General features: G+C 33.1%; 2 protein-coding genes and 1 long non-coding RNA gene across 3 annotated transcripts in view; all 3 read left to right on the top strand.

Moving 5' to 3' along the window:
- The window catches only part of LOC144838177 (uncharacterized), a 204084-nt gene that overhangs the window by 111669 nt on the left and 65129 nt on the right, over positions 1-27286 (top strand). The gene's annotated exons all lie outside the window — the stretch shown is intronic.
- LOC144837921 (uncharacterized) overlaps positions 1-27286 on the top strand; it is a 163034-nt gene that overhangs the window by 98466 nt on the left and 37282 nt on the right. The window lies entirely within an intron of this gene.
- Positions 10322-12960, top strand: LOC144837161 (uncharacterized). Its single transcript, XR_013611444.1, has 3 exons — positions 10322-10433; positions 12419-12560; positions 12920-12960. It is a non-coding gene; the product is annotated as an uncharacterized LOC144837161 (long non-coding RNA).

Genomic DNA, 27286 nt, shown 5'->3' with positions numbered 1-27286 from the left:
TTGTGCTTAATTCATTTAAAAAATGAAGAGCGGTTGGCCCTAGGCCTATATAATAATATCCGAATTTTGTCTTTTCACGCCTAGTCAGAGTAGGCTTAAATTTAAGATCGTTTTTAGTATCATCCCCTATTATATCGGCGGTCTTCTTTTAGCTAGCTACACGCGGCGGACGGGGTGCCACCAGCCCACCTTCGTTCGTCTCACGTGTCTGTAGGTGGTACGACAACGAGCGGAGGCCTACATCATCAGTACACGCAAATTAGCGTGACGTAACGTTTTTCAACAACATCGCGAGTAGATCCCCGCTCCCCGCTCCCTATGCTTTATCTCTCTTTACGTATCTATTAAGACTAATTTACATTGCCACATTCGTTTAAATAGTTAATGAAAGAGTAAATGTTGCTTTTAAAATTATGAATTATAAAAAAAAATTAATAAATTACCTGATTACAAGATTTAAAGTCATTACTTGTTGGGGAATATCTGATTTTCCGTCGTAACAACAACACAGCACAAAACTTATTCGACCAATCAGAGACAACAATTTCTGACAATATTACTACGCCGAATACGAACATATTTTAATGAAATAGTGCTATGATTTATTGTCTTTTTATCACCTTTCCAGTTGTCCGATTTTGGTAGACTTTTTGTATGTTTTTTATCGTAAAATTAACTTCAAGTTGAATAAAAAAAATCTTTTGTTGCAATTTTGTCTACTTTTGGGAGTTGAAACTGTAGATTGACTGGACTAATATCGTTCATACACTTTTCAGTTTATTAACAAATATATCCACGACACTATTATTTTATTTAGTCAGCAGAGCATGCATTATGAATTAAAAAATATTACATAGTTATATTACATAGCCTATGTAAATACGTGAACGTGATTGGTTGAAACTGCATCACATGACAACCACTGCGAGGATCGTAAATCGTATATATCCTCGAGAACGATGATATTGACCGAGTAATTTTCGCGTAATTATCGTGTCCCTGTCATTAATCATATAAATTCTCGAGTTCGATGATATTGACTGTGTAATTTTCGTGTGGCAACACTCGCGTTAAACAAAAGTCATCTACTGGATCTTGAACCTGCGATGGAATGCGGTGGAATTGTCACCTCCATCACAAGACAACGCTTCACGCACTGCGCCACGGAACTTGCTTGAAGAAATTAATCAACTAAACTATTTAAACTATGCATACATAGCGCCCTCATTTGTTATTAGTCCTGCTGCCGCTTCGGGATATATATATTCCCTCGAACATAATATCATTCCCTCGGGGATGTCAAATCTTATATTTCACCTCTAAGCAGGCAATATCTGTATAATACTGTATATATATATTCTGTTGTTACAAAATAAATGACCGGTACGTCTAGTACCGCGAATTATTCAAAATCAATCAATCTTATAATGTACTAGCGCAAGCGCACATGCAATTATTCTTTGTCGCAAGTACTTCTGTACACTTTGCACATCCAGTGGCGTATCCAGTGGGGGGGTGGGGGCGGTGTGGTGGGGCGGGCCTCCCCTGTGCCGGGGAAAAAAAATAAAGTTAGGAAAATAAGAATAAACTATTATTCTGACAATAATTGAACTGTAAACATAATTCTTTTGAATGTTTGTTTATTTACATATAATATCATTCCCTTCAGATCAACTATTTTTTATTTTCATTACATCCAACCAAACACGTAAAAAATGTGGTTAAAATATCTTATCATCTACGTGCTAGATTGTTTACTCAAAAGTCTTTGAACGGTCCGGTGACCTTACCCTATTCAACCTTGTTTTTGCAGTTGAGCCTCTCATGACTTGGGATTTGTATGTCTTTCTACGCTAAGATTATATAGTTCCACATGCCATGTGCTTTTTTCTCTAAGATATTGTTATTATAAGTGCCAAAAACCCGAAAACACATACCATAAAAAATATCCATGTATTTCATTTTTGGAACAGAATATTCCGTGAGACTCAACTACAAAACCACCATTTTGTGATATGATGTCATCATAAGCCAATCAAATCTGAGCTTTCTTGTGATTGGCATTGTTCACGGTTGAATGATTTTGGATTCTGGCTGATTTGATTGGTGGATGCGAATCACCCGCAGCGGAATGTTTTCTCTCACGCGTGTACCATGAAGTCATCTCTCTGATCATTACTACACAAAGTTAGAGCAATGAATTTGTCCGAATTCCGTTAAGTAAACAACTTTATATATTTTATAAGCATTTGATAACATGTTTACTTGATATTTCCAATGGTGATATATAAAATAAATTATTAAAAAACGTAATTATATGTAATTATTGTAACCAAAAATGGCGTAGTTAATAGAATTGTCGACTGAGGCCGAAAATTGTTTTACTTTCATGGCTAAAAACGATCATTTTCGGCGATGTTTTAGACCCTATATTTCGAAAACTACAAGTCAGATTTTCGTTATTTATTTCTTTATTGTTTATTAATACAACTGACTAACAGATGTTTAATTTGGTTTTAATTTTGCATCGTTATCCCTATAAGACAACATGACTATGCAATCCTAGAACATATATTGATCAAGTGTATACAGGTAATGACACTAATTTTGTCGGCAAATTGGCAATTCCCGGCCCCCCCAACTTCAAAATCCTGGATACGCCACTGTGCACATCAATAATTCACCATCAAAAAATTCAATTACATTTTTAAAAATATAAGAAAACGTTTAAAGTATTTGTTGCTCCTAATCTATACTTTACATGCGTTAATGGAGATAATTTTGACACAATTTGATCTGTATATCATTATCACATGACTTTTAAGTTTAACCCAATGTCGTAACTCTTTATATATTGCACTGGCTCCGCCCATAATGTCTCACGTTCGTTTACATTGGTTGAATAGGAATTATGATATCTTCCTAACACTATCTTTGTTTATATTAAGTTTGCAAACGATAGATAGGTAAACAAGACTTATATTTTCTATTATAGGTTAGCATGCAAGACTGATTGGGAAGTCATGTGACGCACAGAAGCAGTGACAATTATAAACACCTTATAGTCAAGTAGCATCTGTTGATGTAGAGCTGTTCAGTCGGACTGATTTACCAGTGGATGGAGGATTGTTTCCAGGGTAGGGTACCAACAATTCTGTTGTTCAGATTCAGTTGTTGTGTGAGTTTTTATATTATTTTAACAGAATATTTAATTTGACAACTACAGACTAATTGTGCTTTGTTTTATGACAATTACACAAATAGCAATACTTTGTTTGGAAATGTTGGTTTATCGCAACTAGTTGCATCCATTGAAGTGTTTCTCAACTATTTTATTTTTACAGCAAAAATTGCAATACAGTAAAATTACAGATTTTAATTCGAAATTCAGAGGCTTAAAAGCTATCTTGGTGAACACTACAAGGGTGATCACTATCTTTTGCTCAAATTCAGAGGCTCAAAAGGTAATCTTGGTGAACACTACATATAAAATGCATAAATGTGACTTTTGTGTAGTTTATTATTATTAATATCTTAATCTCTTTTACCATTCTGAGATTATTGTAATAATACAGACAGTAGTTTTTTGAATTGCTCTCTTTTGAATGCATATTTTTGAGCCAGAATTAAAAATTTTATTATGAAAAGAAAACCCATTTTTAAAAACAACTTATTAACTTTCTTCAAAGATTATGAAAATCATGAATATTCTTTTTATCAATGGTCATTTTCATAAATACACAGGTAATGATGCATTATTTGTTGTATTTTGACAGGAACAATTTGGTACAAGCCTTGGACAGGAATAATTTACAAACAATTGAACAAATTTGAATGACAGAGCCAGATCTAGACTTGGCCCAAGTGTGTAGTTATTTCGAGGCTTTTCGATGTTTGTAAGACGCTTATAGAAATCGATTTGCAGACCGCAACCATCACATAAAAATGACGTAGGTTAACATACCTATATTTGGCTATATGGGGCGGACTGTATGTAAATAGGGATTTCGAATCAACCAATGATTAAACGGATGTTATTTTGGTTTAAAAAAGAGTACTTACCACAAGTAAGACTTTTAGTTGAAACTGAAACAACAATTGTTGAAATATAAATTGCGACAGGTATTATAAGAGTGTTGCCCAGTGTTTGTGTTGTTTGTTACAATAACAAATCTAGGCCTAGCGCTCGTACTTGTATGATGAGCGAACTGGCAACTAAAATGCCAATATGGGCCTTGCTATACATACCACCAGCATTCTACCACGCAGGGCAGAATGGATCTGGGTGGAAATTAATGATAACAATAAGATCCAGTTTTCCTGTTCTTGGGGAAAATCCAATTACTCTGTTAACTGTTTACCAGTAGGCGTATAAAACCATTTCCATATCTAGCATTCACAGAAACTTACATCATCACATCATCACTTCGCATGTACACTAAAATCAAATGTACATACGCGTGTGTGTCTCCACATCATCAAAACATAACATAGCGCATGCGCATCATCTTAGTTGTTCAATCTTTGAAATTTCCAAAAATGCATATTTTAAAATATTTTCGAGTAAGTAGTCAATCGCATGCAGCTGAAACCAATCAACTGGATAATCGTATGCACCAAGAATTCTTGGTGTCAAGCTCAAGTAGTATACGTATGAAACGCCATAAGTGCCAAAATATTTATCTTTTTTGCCAGAACACATTTTTTTTCTACATACCTATACTACCACTAACTACCTACCCATCAATGTTTGGGTATTTAACAAAACACATAATACATTTTTTTTTGGGGGGCCTTTAACATTGAAAATCGTGTTAAAGATAAAAGGAAACAAAGAGCATTGAAAAGTGAAGAAAAGGACATAAAGGTTGTTGATTGTATAATGTTTAATTATTTCAGTTGGTATTCTTTACAAGGAAATGTCCTTAGCCATAGGAAAAAAAAACTGATGTTAGTAGTTTTTGGAAAGATGCTTGCTAATGATGAATATCAACTTAAAACAAGACTTTGTAAGCCGTCATATGTAAAGGTAATTACTATAATTTGTTATGTTTAAAAATTGTATTGTGATAATTCTGATTCAGTTGATTAACATAGATTACTGAGAATCTTGTATTTGGTAGATAACAATACTAAACAACAATACTAAATCTCTTTATGCAACTATTTATTAGGTGATCATTTAGAATAAAATGAAAATGAATGAAATCTTTATTCTTCTTCTTCTTCTTTCTGTACACTATTTTGTGTAACAAATATCTCAAAAAGTTAAATGTCAATTTCACAATATCTTTCAAATGCTGTAACTTAATCCTAATAAGCTTTTCAGCGTGATCACTCAACCATGACGTCATTAATACGCGAATTTGTTAAATCACACTATCAATCATATCTGCATAACTCTTTATCACATATCAATAAATTTCACTATACGTAAACTTCAGGTCAAGGGTAAAAATATTAGCAAATAAAAACTTACGCATTTCAAGGTCATGCGCATGAAATCGCGCATTAAAAATTTAAAAAGCTCAAAATTAAGTTTTGATCAATTTAGAGCATGAATTAGACCATTTGCGTGTTTCAAAAAATTACTGCGCAAAAACACGTTTTTGTGCGCGCGGTACTTAAAAAGCGTAAAAAATATGAATGTTTTGTACAAATCGCATTCTACTCACCATCCTTAGCACATTCACCAAATTTGAGTCCGTTCCAACTTAAAATAACGCTATACGAGCGGGTTAAAAATGACAAAATGTGCACATTAATTGCATAAAAGTGCTTAAAATGGTGAAAAATAAGGCATTTTTAAAATGAAAATAATTCTTCAGAATGCACGATGACCCCCAATTTTTTTACCTTATTCTGGAAGCCATTGAGTTGTAGATATGAATTCATGTACACATTTCACGTACAAAATGTTGTGACGCCATCAAATGGCCACTTGAATTAAAAAAATTAGGTTTTTTTCTCTTTCGTCATATTATTATCACATTTAACAGAGCGTATCTCAGTTATTTTGTGCCCGATTTTCGCTATTTTTAATATATGATTGCTCAATTAATTATCTTTCTCATGAGTTGTCAACATTTTCATTTTAAAGACGTCATCATGCGTAAAAACTTGAATAACGTAGGTCATGTAATGTCACCTAAACCATAATTTTGAATATCATACGGCTCTTCAGAATAAAATGTGACCTTGATGATTATGATTTAGTATGAAAGCTGATGAAAATGTAGATATGAATTCATATAAAAATTAAGCCTATCGGATATTGTGACATTATGAAATGGCCAGTTGAAGTTAAAAAGTAGTTTTTTTCTCTCTTTCGTCAAATTTATACAAATTCCAAAGAGCGCGCAGTGCGCTTCTACGTGCCAAATTTTCTTCCAAATCTTATAATTTTTTGTTCAATTCATTGTCTTTCGAAATTGTGATCTTCTAGTTTATTTTGACGTCATCATACCAAAAATTTAGAACATGATGTGGGTCCCGTAATTCCACCTATGCTACACTGTATATGGATATACAGTATACTGTACATATTATATATGACACATAATAGGTACAACTCAGCACTATAAGCATATATGCATCATGTTGTAGGATGGCGTACATCAACTTTTTACGATCGTATGTTAACGGATGCATGTTTAAAAAATTTTAATTTCATTAAAATGATAAAAATGATCACCTATAATTCGTCAAAGTGACGAATTAAATTCTAGTTTGTATTATTATTTGTATATTGTTTGTTTCTTATGATATGGACTAAAAATTGAATTGAATTAAATCAATTAAGTTATTACCTATAAAAGTACCAAAAATGATTTTGTCAAAAAGACATTTTTAGTTTAGCATTATTTGACCAATGATTTGCTTGTTGCACAACATATTTTTTTCATGCAAATAATTTAAATTACCATATCTTGATAACATTTGGACTGATTTTGATGATATTGATATCAAAGTATTTTATCTTTTAGCATTGGATGTTTTTATGGTAACTTTACTGAAAATGATAAGAAAAATATTGAGAGACCACGTAAAATTGCACAATGTATTATTAAAGCTGATCTAACGCCTTGTTCATTTATCTATGAAAAGAGTATTTTAAAAAAAGTAAACAATATTATGAAAGACCCCACTCATCCGTTACATTACTGTTATAACTTAAATAGATCAGGTATTAGGCTACGACCTCCAAGAACAAATCTTTGTAGAACTAGAAAATCCTTTGTTGTAAATAGCATTCATATTTTTAATTCTAATGTAAGACGATAATGCAATTTTTAAATAGTTTTACATTTTTAACAGTATTTTTAACTTTTTATCTTGTATTTTTAATACTGCACGTTTTAAATTGTTGCAATATTGTTGTTTTAATCTACCAAGCAAAGTGAATTTCCATTTTTATGGACAAATAAAATTTCTTGAATCTTGAATCTTGAATCTTTGGAATGTTGTTTTAATTATTTAGAATATCATCCTTTATTTTCATACAACTATGGTATGATCTGCTTGTGATGATCTGTAAATTCATTAACTTTGACCTTGGATTTCATCTTGTGAGGCACAAGATAAGATAACATTTTGTAAAAATTATCCCCTACATTAAGCTTGATTCCCACTTGGACATAGGGTACACACAATGCAAGTGAGTTGACCAATTACAAGCAACAGTTAGGATGAAGGATCCATGATTAGTCAAATTACACTGGTTGCATTTATGCCATAGTGTCTGAGTGGGAACCAAGCTTTATATAAAAAAAAGTTAGGATATACTATTTTTTTTGGCTGCTTTTTAGCTCTTATTTGTACTTTACTAATATAAAATACTTTTTGATAGTGAAATTCATACCAAATTTAGCTGAATAACTGTCTATATTTTCAGAATATCAATGGTTTTCATTTATTAGTTTTCATACACAAAATAGTATATTAAATATAACTAGAATTTAATTCGTCACTTTGACGAATTATAGGTGATCATTTTTATAAATTTATTGACATTAAAATTTTTTACACATGCACGTATGTTAACATACGATCGGAAAATGTTGATGTATGCCATCCTATTATACGCTTATAGTGCTGAGTTGTGCCTATTATATGCCATATACATTACGGACAGTATATACTGTATATCTATATACAGTGTAGCATTGCTGAAATTACGGACACACATCATGTTCTAATTTTTTGGCACTGATAACATTATCAAAATAATTTCTGGATAACAATATCGAAAGATAATGAATTGAGCAATAAAATATAACAATTGGAAGAAGATTTGGCACGTAGAAGCACGGTATATACATTTATATCTACAACTCATTGGCTTCCATAATAAGTTAAAAAAATTGGGGGTCACCTTCCATTCTGAAGAGTTATATTAATTTTAAAAAGGCATTATTTTTTACAATTTTTAGCACTTTTGTACAATTAATGTGCGCATTTTGTCATTTTTAATGTGCTCGTATAGCACTATTTTACGTCGAAATGGACTCAAATTTGGTGAATGTACCAAGGACGATGATTAGAATGTAATTTGTACAAAAAATTTATATTTTTTACGCTTTTTAAGTATCGCGCGCGTAAAAATGTGTTTTTGCGCAGTAATTTTTTGAAACACGCAAATGATCTAATTCATGCTCTAAATTGATCAAAACTTAATTTTGAGCTTTTTAAATTTTTAACGCGCGATTTCACGCGAATGACCTTGAAACGCGCAAGTTTTTATTTGCTAATATATATAATGAATTATGGAGATATGATTGATAATGTGATTTCACAAAATGGCGTATAAATGACGTCACGGATGAGTGATCACGCTGAAAAGCTTATTAGGACTAAGTTACAGCATTTGAAAGATATTGTGAAATTGACATTTAACTTTTTGAGATATTTGTTACACAAAAAGTGTACAGAAAGAAAAAGAAGAATATGAACTTGTCACTTTGACGAGTTAGTTATCCGCACGACAAACGCCACGCGCACGTCATACGTTGGAATTTTGCACACGGAAAAAGATTATGGCATTATGACCTGAACTGAAGAATATCATATGCTGTTAGTGCTGAATTCTGTCAATTTTGTTTCATATAGTATATACAGTGCAAACGGTATAATCTGTATACATGTTACATACAGTGTAGAATAGGTGAAATTACGGGACCCCCCGTTTATTCCTATTTTTAACATGGTGACGGTATCAAAATGAAACACTAAGATAGCAATTTCGGAAGGAAATTATCTCAGCAACCACATATTAACGTGTAGAAAAAATTTGAATACGTAAAATATAGATGCGCGCCCTTTTAAATGTGATGAACTATTACTCAAAATATGAAAATACAACTTTTTTTATTCAACTGGCCATATGATGACGTCACAACATCCGATTGGCAAAATGTTTACATGAATTCGTATCTACAATCCAATAGCTTCCAGTAAACGTTTTAATCATGATTATCACGTTTTATTCTGACGAGCTATATCAGATTGAAATTTACTGTAAAGATGAAAATAAGTGACCCACGTTATTTACATTTTTAGACATGATGACGTTAAAAAAATGTAAATATTTTTAACTAATGCGAAAGATAGTTCAGTGACCTAAAAAATATCAAAATCGGGGTGAAAATAGAAAACGGATAAGTGGAGATGCGCTCTAATAAATGTGATGAGCTATGACGAAAGATAGAAAAATCCTAAATTTTATATTCGCGTGGCCATACAATGACGTCACAATGTCCGGTTAGCCATATTAATGCATGATCCGATATCTACAACTTATCAACTTCCAGAATATGTAATAAAAATAATTTTAACCATTTAGTTTAGAAACTATGACTGTTTAAAAAAAGGCATAATTTTGCGCATTTTAAAATTTTAAATGCGCGTACGCGCGTAACTTTGTGTAAAACATGCATTTTTTTTTTCAAAAGAAAGTTAGCGCATGATATAAATTAAACTTTTGCTAAGTTTCAATTTAAAATGTTATTTGGTTTTTGACCTATGTTAAATACGCGAAAATATCCGAAAAGGTTCGCTGCACAACTTCATATGAATGACGATATGTTGAGAAAGTTACGAAATGTTATGTTAGCAAGTTTCACAGATACAGATGACACAAAAATTACAGAAAGAAAGAAGAATAATACAGAAAAAAAAGATGATGAAACAGGACAGTTACAAGGAGTTATCCGCTGAATGCGGATAACTAATTAAAGATTTTGTACAATAACAATAGGTGATCATTTTATTCTAAATGATCACCTAAATATGTGTTTCAGAAGGTAACAAAAGAGCACAGAGAAATGGGTGAGCAGCCTTTAATAGCACCTGTACATATACTTGCTTTGTCTAAAGACATGAACATTACTGTAACAGTATCAACACAGGAATGGAAAGTTCAGAATGAAGAACAAGTAAGAATATTTGTTTTATATACCGTACAGTATGTTATATATGTATTATCACAATATTTTTAGTAGGTTGGCATCCCATAACAAAAAGTGTTAGTAGATATAGCTCTATCTATTAGCCATTATAAGTTAACTATTTAAGCACCTACTAATAAGTAGATTTTAGGTAGATTTTAGATTTTCCTAATAAGTTTTACCTCATTAGCATAATTCAAAACCCCCACTAATAGTATTAGATAGATTTTTCACTATTTTTAATCTCTGAGTAACACAGTTGTATACATCTATCTATTGTCTACTTATAATAGCTATACAATGGGCTACCAGCAACCTATTAATAGACATAAACAAACTGATAATAGCCAGTAACTGTTAATAAACTATCTTTTTTATACAATAGATAGATATGGACTATCAGATAGCTATTAGAAATCTGTGAGTGTCATATCTATCTACTGTCTACTTATTATAGCTATACAAGGGCTACCAATAACCTATCAATAGACTATAAAGAAACTGATAATAGCTAGTTAAATATTACTCAACTATCTATTTTATATACGGTAGCTGGGAAGTAGTCATTCTATCGTTGACTCATTGAGTTAAAATCCTTAGTAGGCGAAATAAAAAGGTCTACTAAAAAACTATTAGGGCTACTAAAAATAGAGCTATTTCTACTTAAGCCTACTTAAATCTACTAATTTTTTTTGCTATGGGATGGTAAAGAATAATTAAATTCAATTCAATTTCTTTATTGCTGCAAATGCCATCAAGGGCTAACATCCGCTTAAACATACTACATCATACAAACATATTTACATTAAAAATTGTTGTTATCATTACTATAGTTATTAGAGAGGTTTCGCAATCTTACGAATACGATAACGAAAACGGATACGTCACGCACACGTATTCGTTTTCGTAAGCCAGTAAAAATCTGTTTCGCATGGCAACGAAATATTCAGGCGCGTCCAAAATATGACTGCGGTAAATTTGAGCGAAGCGCAGGTACGTGTTGCTTGGTGCTTGGCTGCCTAGGCCTAGCGTAACATCAAAGCGAGTGAGGACTTTAAAAACTGCTATTTATCAAAATTGACTTGGCATTTTAGTAAATCACTTTAGTAAATTACTTTCAATAAATCTATAATTATATTATAATCATGAATCATTCCTGATTCAAATGCAAAATGTGCAAAATAGATCAAAAACTATACTCGTTTTGTAGTTACGAATATGACTGGTGATATTCGTCAACACGAATACGCTTTACGAACATGAAATGGGGATCAGCTCAAAAGTTTCACAAATGTATGACGTATCCGTTTTCGTTATCGTATTCGTAAGGTTGCGAAACCTCCCTATTATTGTCATTACTACAGTTGTTGTTATTATTATAATAATTATTATTTATTATTATTGTTAATATTATAATTATTGTTGTTATTATTATTGTAATTAATATTGTGTAATAAATTATAGGTTACATCTTAAGGGCAGTTTTTATATTTTTGCAGGAATACCACATAACTTGAGAATTCATAAACTTGATCAATAAATAACAAAATCTCTATTGCTATCCAATTGAGCATCATAATACTGAGTTAAGATGTTAAGCTCTGTCTACACTATCAAACTAGTTTGACAAAAAAGTGTGATGTACCCAAATATGGTAGTGATATGATGTCATGTCCATATATGGGCACATCACAGTTTTTTGTCACATAAATTTTGATAGTTTCGACAGAGCTTTAGTCTAGAATAAAAATTCTGTCTTTTCATTAGTCTCTTTGGAGGATGCACACTTTTATTTGCAGTATCCATTTTTATATTTCTCATTGAGTTGAATGAAAGCATTACCAGTATAAAAAAAAATTACAAAAAAAAATTATATAAAGAAATAGTATAATATTTATTCATCACAGCAATCAATTTAACTACAGTGCCTTGGAGCTGTAACATTTTGTATGAGTATGGCTTTTTTTTCCTAGACTGTCAAGGCTGAAGACATATGGCGTACAGAACCATGCAGGACATTTCTTTTAAAAAGAGGTAATTCATCAGCAAAAGTCCTAAAGGCAACAATATCACTGTCACAAGAGTCAAATAATATTGATCCAGTGGAAGTGAATTGTAAGTATTTAACCATTAACCATCCATGACAATAACTAGCCATTATTGACTGTACCATTTTTAGAGTAGGGGTGGAAACAATGTAGGTGTTGGCTTGTTTTTTATCTAGCACTACAATACACTTTGGTTACATTGCTAGTTCCTAAAACACCTTAATTCCTCCACATATCAAGCAGATGATTCTTATTTCGCTTAGGTGGTTTTTTTTCTCATTCTCACAGATTTCCTCATCTTAATTTTTTTTTTTGTATTATTTAATTTCCAGGATAATATCACTGGTCGAGTTTTTCTATACATATATATATAAATCTGGTTTCTTTTTTTATTGAAATAATAATTATATGTTTTATTTGTTATAGGCTATGTTGAGACATCAAGACCAAATCTAGGTATGTTATAATATTAATTATGGTAATGATGTAGATTAAGTCTGTTTTCAACTTGACCAGAGAAATGGCATGAGCCAATACGTCTGAGGCAGATACTAGATGCAGCGGCTGCCATAAGGGTCAGCCCCTGTGTTGATTTCAAATGCATGATGGAACCCTAGCTTCATATATACAGCACTGATATTCCTAGATGGTCTCCCATCCAAGCTCCAACCAGGTCCAACATTGCTTAACTTTGGTGATCAGACAAGAAAACCAGTGTTTCAACGTGACAAGGCCATATTAGGCATCATGTCAAAATGTTTAAAAACGATAATTATGCGTGAAACGCGGTTCAGATTTCTTTGACCGTTTAACGCGTTAAACGTCTTAATCAAGCTCATTAATTGTACTCATTAAATATTCAAAGCTTAGGACCGCCTACTATTACGTCAGTAAAAAGACGCGATTAACGTGAACATCGCGGTTCAATGTAATACTATTTTGAAATCGATTTTGCGTCGAACACAACGATGAAAATGCATTTTTAGGGTCAGGTCCTATGACAACAAAGAAATCAACTGATAAATGTAGACCTTGATTGATTGATTGATTTTATTTGATATTCATACATAAAAGTTAAAATATACAATGTATAAAAAGAATACCTGGATAACCCATTAAGTCGACAAAAAAGTAAACTTATTTCCAATGGGGTCCAATCCGTAATGACTGAAAAGTGAGTGGTTGGGCCTAGTACAATTATCGTTAAGTATGACTCAGTAAAAAAGAAAAAACAAGAAAATACATACAAGACAAGAAAACATCAAAAAAACAATATTAAAAATAGCTTAATTAAACTGAAATACCAAGCTGTTCATTATTAAAATATTCTTTAAGTTTTATTTTGAAGGTTGCATTATTTTGTATTGATTTGAGTGAATTGGGGAGCCTGTTCCAGTCACGGATACCTAAGAAATAAAAAGTCGTATCATTAACGCCAGTAGCCTTAGGAGTAACAAAATTAAATGTTGTACCCCTGGTGAAATGGTTGTGATGATCAGAAATTAACAAAAAGTTATCCTTAAGGAAAGAAGGCGTATTAAAGTTATAACGAATTTTGTGAACATAATTTAATCTTAAAAACTTATTTCTGAGGCTGACATTAAGAAACCCAAGATCGGAAAGCTCTTTGGCACCTATGTGAGACCTCGGACCAACATTTAAAATGAAACGTGCCATCTTGTTTTGGGCAGTTTGTAATTTATGTTTAAGATTCTTATTGACACCGCCGTACCATGCCGAGGCAGAATAGTCAAATGTACATTGTATTAAAGCAGTGCTTAATAGTTTACGACATTTTTTATTCAAGCACGAACTTTGCCTATGTAAAAACTTCAACCTTGACTTAACTTTACTGATAACACTAGTTGCAATGATATCACATGATACATATTGGTCTAAATCGATACCCAAATATTTAACTTGCTTAGTACTTTTGATTCTACGGCCCATTAATTCTACAGAAAACTCTTTTACTTTGTTAAGCTTCGCTCTGCTACCAAAGATAATACTTTCGGTTTTGCCAACATGTAAAGATAATTTGTTTTCAGTTAACCAGTCCTGGCACTTAGCTAGGACAGTACTTAATTTATGAGCGATTTTGGTGGCATCGTGATGAGAATACAGAATCGTAGAATCATCAGCATAAAGCAATAATTGAACATCAGAATCAATACAAGAAGCAATATCATTTAAATAACATAGAAAAAGAATAGGGCCCAAGATGCTACCTTGCGGTACACCATGAGTAACTATAAGAGGTTCAGAGCAGGTACCATTCACACTGACAACTTGTGTGCGGTTAGCGAGATAAGATTGAAACCAGTCAGTACACTTAAAACCCATGCATTTTAGCTTGTTAATTTCGAAACCCATGTTCAATTTGTAAAAAACCGATTGCGAAAACGCACAGGGCAATGAAATGCACTGAATCACCTTTTCCCCGGTCTATACATATAATTTCGTGTACGTATACATACATAAAATAAATGGGGAAACCCCGTAGGCTTCATTAGCCTATACTGTACCGTATACGGTTTTTTTTTGTATAGCCGAATATAATACTAAATAGCTTGATTTGTATGTTTAGGAAGATTCAGTATTTTAGTTCTTTGAAATGTATGCATTGTTTGTATGTTAAGTGTGTCCTTATTTTATGATTATCATCATAAAATACTTCATTAATTTATATTTTCCAGACGGTATAAATACCAGGTCTCTGTTGGATGATGTATTAAGAGATAGCCAATTGTCGTACATATTCAATAATAATATTCTCAATTTCTTTCAATTTCTTCAGTGCAATTGACATATTGCACATGAAGAAGTTTACTTTTGACAATGCCATTTCATTAATTGCTTTTAACTTAGCCACAACTGGAAGGGGGGAGGAGTGAATGAGTTAAAAATTTCCATCAATTGAGATCAGATGCTTTCCCATCTAAACTTATATCATATCCTAAGTATTTGTATTTGCCCTGCTTGCCCAACTTTGGAATTTCCGAGCCCTGTATCTTAATATTTACATCAGATGTTATGTCTTTACGATTCCAGTTATTTCCTGTCCTGTGTCCGTGCAATAAACCACATTTTATATGTTTAGCATTCATACCGGTTAATTCAACAAATTGGGTTGTTTTGTTGCACATAATTCCCAGTTCCTCTTTATTATTTGTACACATCCCAACATCATCAACATATCCCTGTACTGGATTTGGTGTAGTTGGTTCCTCCTTATTATTTATTACCCATCGAATCCAGATATCAATACTCTGTTCAAATACATCCATCGAAATTGGGTCACATGATACCCCTGAACCTATCAATTGTTTCTGTATAACCAGATTTACATTTAACTTTAAACTTAGAGTCCTTGTACATTTTCTCAATAAGTTCAACATACTGTTCGGGGTAACCAAACCATCTTAGAGCATATGCCATAAATTCATGTGAAATGCTTCCGAACGCGTCCGCTAAATCTACAAAACAAATGTACAGTACATCTGTCCAGATATATTTTTAAAGTCACTTATAGCTGTTTCCATGCAAAACATGTGTTCCTGTAGACCATTCCGTTTCTAATTTTCAGATAATCGTTTGTTTCTGTTAGCTCAATCCATTATTCTTCTTTCCAATAATTTATTACGGTAAATATTTTATAGCAGGTTAACAGAAGCAATATTGGAACAAACAATTAATTGGAATTAATTTAACAATAGCGATTTTCCATTCTACAGGAATTTGTTTACATTCCATACATGTGTTGAACATATCAATTAGAACTGGATATGAATGCTCTTTAACTGATTTCAGATCACTGTATGTGATTCGGTCTATTCCGGGTGCACTCCGCCTGCTAGGTAAGCATTTAATTGTCGCCACTAATTCTTCGTCGGTTAATTTTGCTAAGACATCATCGTATTTCTCCGGTTTGCTAATATTAAGCGCCTTACTTCATATCGCGTTATCCGCGTCCCAATCAACAGTTTTCCGGCATTTATCCATATAAAATGTGTGCACATCATAGTCTGTAACAGGACATTTAGCTGGTGTTTTTTCAACATTACCGTTTTTAATTATACGAATAGCGACTTTCCTATTTGATTTCCATAACTTAGCTAGCCGTTTCCTAGATTCTGTCAAAGAAAGGCTGTATTTTCTTACGAACAAATGTCAGTTTGGTCTCAATGTTGTCTAGTATATTAGACCAGTCATCACACAGGGGCGGATCCAGGATTTAACAGAGGGGTGTTCGAATTTGGTACCAAGGAGGCCTGTGGCGAACCCAATTTTGTTAAATTACACCCCTAGATGGCCGGAAATGGTACTCTCGCACGTAAAATTCATGCTAAATGACACCTGTACTTGGCCGGAAATTACATTCCCATAGCGTGCTCTAGTACTCAGAAAAATGATCGGACTTTTTCCGGAATTCCGCTGACAAGCACACGTTTGAGATTCGCGTGTTCTGTGTGGGAACCGCCGATTGTTTGATCGTTCACAAGTTTTAATTTGCGTTAAGTGGCGTTTTCAATCAAACTAGAAAAACAGGCATTTTGTGCTAGACTTGTAAATGTTTTTTTTTTTTAAAGCCTTTCTTTAACTAGGCTCTGCCTCATTGAATAGAACAGTCAAATATTCTTCCCATTCAACTTATAAACATACAACATCCATATAATGTTATATAGAAGTCCAGGGCTGGAAAAGAATATCTGTAAATTGGCAGACTACGCACATATTTTTTTGTAGATATTTTTTTGACCATGCGCAGAATGAATTTCTGAATGAGTAGTGGCTTGTGGTGCGTCATGAGAGGTACGAAAGAAGGCCAAAATCCTGTCATATGGGGATCGTCCATAATGATTGTGTTTTGCCGGCCGGATGTTTTCTATAATTTAAGGCCAAAAAATCATAATTTTCGTATAGTTTTGTATTTCCGTGTAGTACCCTGTTTATCTTCATGTCCGTACGTCCGAAATATTAGGCCGAATTTCCTTAGTAATTATCATGGAGTAATACTCTCATTATTTTCTTTGTTTTCTTTTTGAGTGTGGTTTAAGCAACACTAGTATTGTACAGTATAGTGGATAAATGAAAATAAATTTTGGAAATTGTGGTTTTAACTGCTGACTTATTTAGCATTAAATAATACAATTTAACGTTTTGCTCAATTTATTTATATATAATAGCAGCATCATATTTTTTTGTCTAACTTTTTCAAATCATTAATTGATAGTAATAATTAATTTTCATTAATTGATTACAATTACTGTATTAGAAATTGAATGTATTACCGACCGGAGGTTTCATCGGGGACTTCCCCTGATTCGCATATGCAAAAAATGCTATCCTATTGTTAGTCGCGTGTGTAGTCAGCCGATATAATTCCCATTCCAAAGGTTAACCCACCTAAGGTTCTTGAGAATGACTTGCGTCCTATTTCGCTGACTTCCACCACCATGAAAGTTATTGAAGGGATCGTAGGGGAAATGATTTGGGTCCAAACTAAAGATAAAATCAAGTTGAATCAATTTGGTTGCTCTAAGGGTGTGTCTACCACTGACGCTCTTATAAATTTGTTAACTGAATGCTTTACTGCTACTGACCAAGGAGATGCTAGGGTAGCACTAACATTTCATTTTGTTTAGCCATTTGGCGAAAGTCAAAATATTTTTTTTAGTCAAATCAGTTTATCTATAGCCAAAAATCGGTCATTAGCCAAAATTAAAAATTGTTGAAATTATTTTTGTTTTTTACGCTTGGCTGGTGGCTTCCGTAACACGGTCACCCACCGTCACCGCCGCGCAGCGGGTAAATGTTTTTAAATTGGGTATGCTCAAGAGGTGCGAAAGTGCAGTAGCGCAGGCCTAGCTAGGCCCCTAGCCTAGGCCTACAAAATTATGTACGACGGTACGTCGTAGGCCTATATGCTAAAAATATTTCTAGCAAACGAACACTCGTATCGTTGTTGAACGTGCAGATAATATAGGCCAAAGCACAGGGAAAAGGCGTTTCTTTCGAGGGGAGAAATTTATACCATCCCGGCTCGATTATTTATTACCCAACAACACAGAAGCCGGCGGCCGGCCTTGCTGTTTATATAGTCCGCAATAAATGCACGTGTGTGTTTAGCTAAATCCCCGTTAGACTCTACCATTTCCCGAATGTTGTTTTGTTTACTCTACTGATGCACTGCACGCACGAGGAAACTTTATTAAGGGTAAAATATGAAACTACATTATTGGAGCCTAAAATGCATAACGCATAAATATTGATTTCGATAAGATCATTCATTGAAGATACTATGTTTTTTTTAATCTGAAAAGAACACCCTTATCGAAAAATAGACAATCCCGGTAAATAGCCGACAGTCGGCTGTCGAGTCGTCGATCGTTTGTGCAGCGCAACACGTGATAGTTTGGGTAGACTCCATCATCCATGTGTCGTGTAACGTCTGTCATTCTGTGCAGTCTACCTCTGCTATCTCCATCATATTGAAATAACAAAGAGACGCCTGGTACAGCGAAACAAGTTGATGAAAACGGAGCTTGAAGTAAACAACATGATAACGAACAAAATAAATGCTTGAAGATCGACAAATGGACCTTTTTAGTTGGACTTTATGCTTTCGCCAAAATGATTATTTTATTATCTATTTTATCATATGTCATAGCCAAAATGGCTAAAGTAGCCGTTTTATTTTTCGCCAATCTGGAAACGTTTTCGCCCATGGCGACTTGCCGATCGGCCAGTGCGAGCCCAGAGATGAAATGAGATTATTATTGCTTGATTTCAAAAAGGCTTATGATTTAATTGACCATAATATATTAATTGACAAGTTGCATAAGTTAGGGGTCGAAGACCATCTAATCTCCTGGATATATGCTTTTCTCTGTGACAGAAAACAACGTGTTAAACTAGGCGATGAATTGTCCCCATGGATAGTCGTTAAATTTTTAAAAATTTTTTGGTGATTGTATGTACTTTCTTTCTAAATACTTTTTATATTTGTATATTGCATTTTATGTTTCTGAGGGAAACGCTTTTGTTAAACTTCAATCTTCCTTTGATTGCAATAAAGTTCTATTCGTATTCGTACGATTGAAACATAGGCTACGATCTTATTGAAAAATAGGCTACGATCGTCTGTTTGCTAGCGTACTTGGAGTGACATTTTACGGTGAACAAGAGGTACCATTTATCATGCATCTAGGGGATCTGTGTCTCAAATACTCAGTGTCCACAGCCCTGGACTCTTTGGGCAACCCCCTGGATGATGGCATCATCCGTTAAGATTCCGTTCAGATTTACATGTTAAAAACTTGCTGAATCACTGATGTATAATGGTTATAATAGTACATTATATGATGTAAATTGGTTATAGTGTATGCAAACTTTAGTTGTGTTCTTGATTGACTACAGTTGTATTTGTTGGACATATTTATAATGTTATATAGATTTGTACATTGGTATAGTGTTATATAGATTTGTACATTGGTTATAGTGTTATATAGATTTGTACATTGGTATAGTGTTATATAGATTTGTACATTGGTTATAGTGTTATATAGATTTGTACATTGGTTATAGTGTTATATAGATTTGTACATTGGTATAGTGTTATATAGATTTGTACATTGGTTATACTGTTATATAGATTTGTACATTGGTTATACTGTTATATAGATTTGTACATTGGTTATAGTGTATGCAAGTTTTAGTTGTGTTCTTGATTGACTACAGTTGCATTTGTTGAGAACATTTATTGAATTGAAGAGTAGAGAATTATTGCAAACATTTTCTTTCAAAACCTATGTTATCATGACAAATGCATCCATTGAAATATTTTTGTTTCTCACCCTGTTATTGTGAGGTTCAAGGGAATTGTTCATTGCAAGCTTTCTTAATTTGTATTCATCATAAATGTTTGTGTTTCAACAATTTCTTTGCATTTCCTTTGTGGTTTAAACTAGGGCAGTTTTTGTATTGTCATTTTCAAGTTAATGATTTGTACCATATAATAAGTCAATGTAAAACCTGCTATTGTTATGTATTTTTACCCTTGCCACACATAAAATTCATGATAAATGGCACCTCTAATTCATTGGCTGTGTATTGTGCAGCAATCAGATAATCAGTGATCGTAATTTTCCGGCGGTAAAAACACATGTGACGTAACATTTTTTGCGTGTTCTATGTGAACCGCCGATTGTTTGATTGTTGATCATCAGTGGTTTGCATACCGTATAGCCTATATATAGATTCACTCAACCAATTGGTAATTTAAAACATTTGCTACAATTAAATGCTGTACGCGGTTAAGTAGATAGTTATTAAAGTTGTGCGGCTACGCCAATCTCCATCCCTATCCGCCCTTTGGATCTGGCCCAGGATCAGTCTAGGAGAGAACCATGTGCAAGATAAAACGTTCCGCTGTGGGTATTTGCGTCCAGCAATAAAACAAGAAACATTTCTTACAGACTTTCTCCCAGATGTGCTTTGAGGTTTGAGCATGCCCAGTCCAAGTTTCCAAATACCCATTTTTGAGCAGTTTTTAAACAATAGAAATTTAAAAACCGAGCTTGTAAGGGCGTGTGATGTAGTGTGTTGAACATTAGACTAACGAATCCAATGCTCGTCGCATTGCTTGTATCCTTAGGCAAGTTTGCCACTCCCCACCCAGGTGTACCTTCTAAGGTCAAGTCTGATGACTAGCTGCATTATAAGAGTATGTTTCCAAAATTAACTGGGGTAATAATATGTACAGCGCTTAGAGGTTTCACAACATTAGAAGCTTTATAAATATAATATCAGTGTAAACAAGAGCAATCAGAGATCACAAACCCCCACACCAAGGGCTGGCCTCCAAAATTAATAATGGTATTAATATTGTCTGATAATCTTAGAGGCAAAATCATTATTATGAATTGTGGGTTGTACTAATGTAAGGTTGGTGTGAAATTAAATGTTAACTTAACTTTCTACATTGTGAACTATAAAATGTTTTGGTGTAACATTAACATTTAGTGAATCATGATGTTGCTTATTTATAGTAATAATTTGTTATAAAATAGTCTGCAAATGTGCCCACAATGAAAGTGGAAAACAATCTTTAGTGAATATTATAACACACCTGATTGTATTCTCGCAATTTGTTAATGGGCTGCTTCCCGGCCTAGCAATTGTCAATGATGAAATTGAATAAAAGTACTGTAGGTGTGTTATAAAACAAATAATGAATGTTTTGTATTTCGCGTTAATAATAAAAGCTAACTCCAGCGATATGATATACATTCTTTTAAATGACGTTGTGCCCTTAAAGGCCAATTTACACAGACGAGCGGTAACAGTTAGCGGTAGAGGTAAGCGGAATTTACGAGCGGTGTTTATGGAAAATAGGTGCTTGTAGGCCTCGAGGCTAGTGCATATGTTACAGACACCGATGGCTAGACATGTTAATTGTTATGACTGACTGTCATTAGGCCTAGAGCAGTAGCCTACCACGGGTGCTGGTCAACCCGTACCCAAACCAACCCGTACTCAACTTGGCTAACCCGTACCCAAATAATTGGTCAACTCGTACCCACTTTGGCTAACCCGTACCCACTTTGGCTAACCCGTACCCAAACCAACCCGTACCCATGCCAACTCGTACCTAAATATTTGGCTTACTCGTACCCAAGTATTTGGCTTACTCGTGCCCATTATTTGGCTTACTCGTACCCATTATTTGGCCTACTCGTACCCAATTTGAATAATTACTTGTAATGATTTGATCGGCGCAAAACTAGTGGTATGCTTTACCGTATGAATATTTTTATATTTAAATTGTTTTTTTATTTTACAGGTCTCGGTGAAATGTGTGCTAATAAAAATGACCATTGATTTGTTTGTAAACTTTGTTTAATTAGGCATATATTTGTTAACATTTATTTAATAGTATTATAGTTTTATAAACGTATGTTTGATGTGTCTTTTTTATTTACGTAAGAGAAGATTAATTAATAAAAAAATATTTTAACTGTTATATAGTATTACAATTCTCAATTAAGCCCAGGTAAAGTAGGCCTACCAACAACGTATAATTTTTATACTTATCAATTTTTATCACCTAATTGTCTTCCCTGATTAGATTCGATCAAGTAATTATTATTTCTATTGTATTGGTAATTTAAAATTGGTTGAATTAACAACGCCCTGTTTTAAGCAAAAAGCCCACAGGGCTATGGGGTCAAATTACTCGTAGATTTTGTGTTACGTGTTTTTGTTGACCGGGATTAACCTTTTATTATTTATTATTTATTACGCATTTATAGGGCGTCAAAGAGACGACTCAGTCGTATGATCGTTTTCCATATATTGTATTTATTAATAATTCAGTGAAATGATCATATCGGGGATCATAATTATACACGTACTGTAAGGCCTGCAGGGCTATGGGGTAGAATTACTCGTAGATTTCGTGTTACATGTTTTTGCTGACCGGGATTAACCTTTTATTATAAAAAAAACATGCATTTATAGGGCATCAAAGAGACGACTCAGCAATGACGTATGATAGTTTTCCATATATTGTATTATTAATAATTCAGTGAAATGATCATATACACGTACTGTAAGGCAATTAAACATTTTGGCAGATTTTCTTCTATAACATGCAGCTACGTGTTTTTGCTGACTGGGGATTCCTCTTTTATATTAAAAAAACGCATTTGTAGTGTGTCAAAAAATAGACAACGCAATGTGGCGTATGATCGTTTTCTATTTATTTTTTTTCTTAAATAATTCAGTAAAATGATCTGTTTGTTTACGGCAATTAAACATTTTTGGTAGATGTTTCCTCAATAACAGCTAGCTACGTGTTTTTGCTGACGAGGGATTCCCCTTTTTTAAAAAAAATATGCATTCTATAATGTGTCAAATAAGACAAATTAATGACCTACGACCGTTTTTCCATGGCAACGGATGTCGTATTATTTACTAAAATAATATAAACGTTCTGAAGGCCTACAGACGTATCTGTCAGCGATAAGATGATTTTTTTTTAGTTTTAGTAGTATGTATTTCGGTTTTTTAGTCATAATAATACATCATAATAATACAATAATACAGTAATAATCATTATAAAATGAAAACGTAATAACAGCAAATGTCGTACGTCGTTTGTAATTAAACGTTAAATTATTGGAGGTTACCTTTTATTATTATTCTCACATCCGTCATTGTATACTAGGGGATTTTTTTTATAAACGGCAATATGCCTAATCTACTTTCATTATTCTGCTCACTTAGCAGCAAAAATGAGGCTGGTATCCACTTAAATAGTTTCGTGATTTTGAAATACGAGTGACTACTTGAAAATGTATTAAATATTTTCGAAATGTTAAAACAGTTTAATATTTTCCAAAACTTGCAAAACAAAACAACAAAAACCATTTTTAAAACGATTTTCAAAAAGCACATTAGGCCTACTTCATTATCTGTAAAATAAAATGAAAATACAAATTATGTATAAAAGATATTCATGTTTACTTTTAATAATTCAAGTTTTCATCATCACAGACTAGTGGGTATTTCAATTTCCGTGTACTACTATTCGTAGAAAATAATAGATTAATAACTATTCATAAATGAAAAAAAATAGAATGCAGCACAGCCGACCACTGACATCTTCAACAGAGCCATATATATGGCTCTGATCTTCAATGTAAAACAGCGCCTTCAAGTATTAACTTGACCTAATAACGACGTACCAAATACGATGAAAGCTGTGCTTTTTTCGTACGAGTCTGTACATATTATTATACTTTTTAGGTCAAATTTTTTTTGCCATTATAATATCGAACATATGATTGGTATCTAAAAATGTAATAAAACTGGGTTTAAATGTAATATAAATATACTTTAAATAGCATTAAACTTGGGTACGGGCCAGCCAATGATGGGTACGGGTCAGCCAATGATGGGTACGGGTCAGCCAATGATGGGTACGGGTCAGCCAAAATTTTGGGTACGAGTTGGTGGGTACGAGTTGGCATGGGTACGGGTTGACCTGTATGTTTCGTGCATCATTTTAGTGCAAAATAATTCATTAATCATAAAAACGAATTGAAAAACAGTTGATTGTTTCAAATGTTTACAAATAACGAATTCATGCTTGATTGTTTGTTTTACTTGATTGCGTCAAATTAATATTACTTCTAAATCTTGTTTATCAGATGAAAAGCTTATTCCATCTGCTATTACTGCTCGTGGTAAAGAAATCAAGGAAGCATACATTGAAATCTTGAAGAAAGGGAAATCCAGAGTCAATCTTGGAATGCTTAAAGTGATTGGACAAGAAGGAGTCGGTAAAACATGCCTCATCAATGCATGTCTTGGAAAAGAGTAAGTATTAGTTAAGAAGACTGAAATGAACATTACAACAAATAAGCAGAAAAAAAAAATCAGGAATGTGTCGGCCCAGTTGGCCCACAACATTTTGGGCCAAAATGTCAAACTTTTTTTTCCAAAACCAATTGATTGTATACATTTTTGTGGTATTTATCAAGTTTTGAAATAATGTTTAACTAAACAGTCCTGTATATATTTTAACAAACTTTTATACAAAATACGACTTTAAAAAAACACTTTAAAACTCAATTATCTCAGTTGTGGCAAAAACGTCCTGTGTAAAAACATTCTCCTACCATATAATCTAGCCATCTTTAATTTGTTTGAAATTGTAATCTTAATAGACCACTTATATAATACATGTTTTAAAGAGATAGGATGATTATTTGTTTAAAATGATATTTCCTTCAGATTTCAGATGGAACATGTTGTTACAGATGGCATAGCAGTGACAAGAACTGTAAGCACAACATGGATTGAGGGTAATGCTGATAGTGGTAAATATGAATAAATTTAGCATTGTTGTTATACTTTTTTTACTGTATCATAGGCCTTAATGTGTTTTTTCTTCGTTTAACTTTGTTTTATGTGAATTATCATTTTCATATGTAAGCTCTTCATTTCAACTATGAGTTGTATTTTGAGTCTTTTTATACCGATTAAATAAATAAAAAAAAAATAAATAAATATACAGTCATCATGGGCACAGCTATATTATTTGGTTCACAAAACCATGGCAGATGTATACCATTAATTTCATATGTTTATAAAGGCAATGTATTACTAAACTACATCCAAGAAATTCAAGAAAAAAGTTGTTAGTTTACAGTTGTTACTCCATGATCTCTTTGTTAAATTGTTTGATTTTTCAAGATTGTAATTCATACAATTGTCATTGTCAATGAGTTTGGCATATGTGAATATCCAGAGAAATTCTATTTTCACACTGCATAAATTGTGAACAACTTGTTATAACTTTAAAGATTTACAGCATATTCTGATCTCTTGATTTATTATATGTATTCCAACAGGCATAGCGAACCTTGCAAATTCTTGTGATAAAGTATTAGAGACTTTTAAAATTTCATGTCGACTATGGCAACTGCTACCCTGACGTCATTTTTATGATATGCGCATGCACTAGGTGACTGGCACGTTGACTGGCAAATTTGAGCACTTGCGTTCACTCTCTGACATGAGTACGAGTTGATGTATGACGTCATAACACTGTAAAAGTTTACCGAAATCATGGCTGAGAATGTCGCAATGATTTACTGAAAGTAGAGTAAATTTCATTCAAATTATGTGAATTATTGATTAATATTGGTTATCTTAAATAAAGCTTTTAATGATACAGATTATGGCCCTGTGTCTTTATCACTAGGCTAGGCCTAAGTACATACTTAGCCTGGCCTAATCCTGTGTAGCTCCACCGGCCCAAGACTTTTTAACACTATGCAAACCAGGTTACAAGTTGTTACTTTTTCCAGATTTTAAAAAGATTATTAGTCAACTACAGGTATTTTCTTAAATTTACTCTAGGATCAACACAAATATTAATGTGCACTATGATTTTCTACAGGTAATCCTTCAAAACAGTTTACAAGATTGATCACTGATGAGCTGAATGCAATGGACAGTTCAAATAAAAATGTATGTTAATATCCAAATCTGAGTTTTAATTGTAAACTTGTTTATGTTTTGTAGATCTTTTTTGTGCTCAAATTACTGTAATATATATATATATTTTGTTTATAGTTTTGCTTTATTTTTTCAGGTTGACAAAAAATCTACTGGAGAAGGTATGTAACTTGCCTTTAACTTACATTTTTTCACACAGTAAACAAATTGGAACTTTTCTCCAAGTTCTTTACAATTCAACTTTCATAGAAATTTTAGGAAATTTAAAAGAGGAATCTGTGTTTTAAAACTGCTACTTAAAGACCCATTCCCTACAATTTTTGACGTTTCGTAAAAAAATGCATACTGTATATATTACTTCAAAAACATTAAACCAGGTCTTAAATGTACGTTTTAAAGGACAACTTGACCGAGAACCATATTTTAACAATGTATTAGGGATATTAATACGTTGTTAAAGATATGATTTTTGGTCAAGTTGTCCTTTAAGGTAAATTATGATAGAAGGAGAGAAACAATGCACTACTTAAGTAGCTTGCGATGAATGTCCTATTGTAGACAGTCTTTATGCCTAGCCTAGCTGTAGGTTTAGCTTTGTAGGCCTAGCCTAGCTGGTAAACAGCAGTAACGTACAACCATCATACACTAGCTGTAGGCCTAGCCTGACGTTGTCTAGTTAGCGCATTAATTGTCTTTCAGTTTTTGCCAGAATTTTGCTGAAAAGTTATGATTCTTCTATTTGTTTTGGCCTTCACGATCGAT

This window comes from Antedon bifida, chromosome 3, assembly GCF_963402885.1.
Source record: "Antedon bifida chromosome 3, ecAntBifi1.1, whole genome shotgun sequence".
In the NCBI taxonomy this organism is placed as follows: Eukaryota; Metazoa; Echinodermata; class Crinoidea; order Comatulida; family Antedonidae; genus Antedon; species Antedon bifida.
This window is presented reverse-complemented; position numbering and strand designations above follow the sequence as displayed.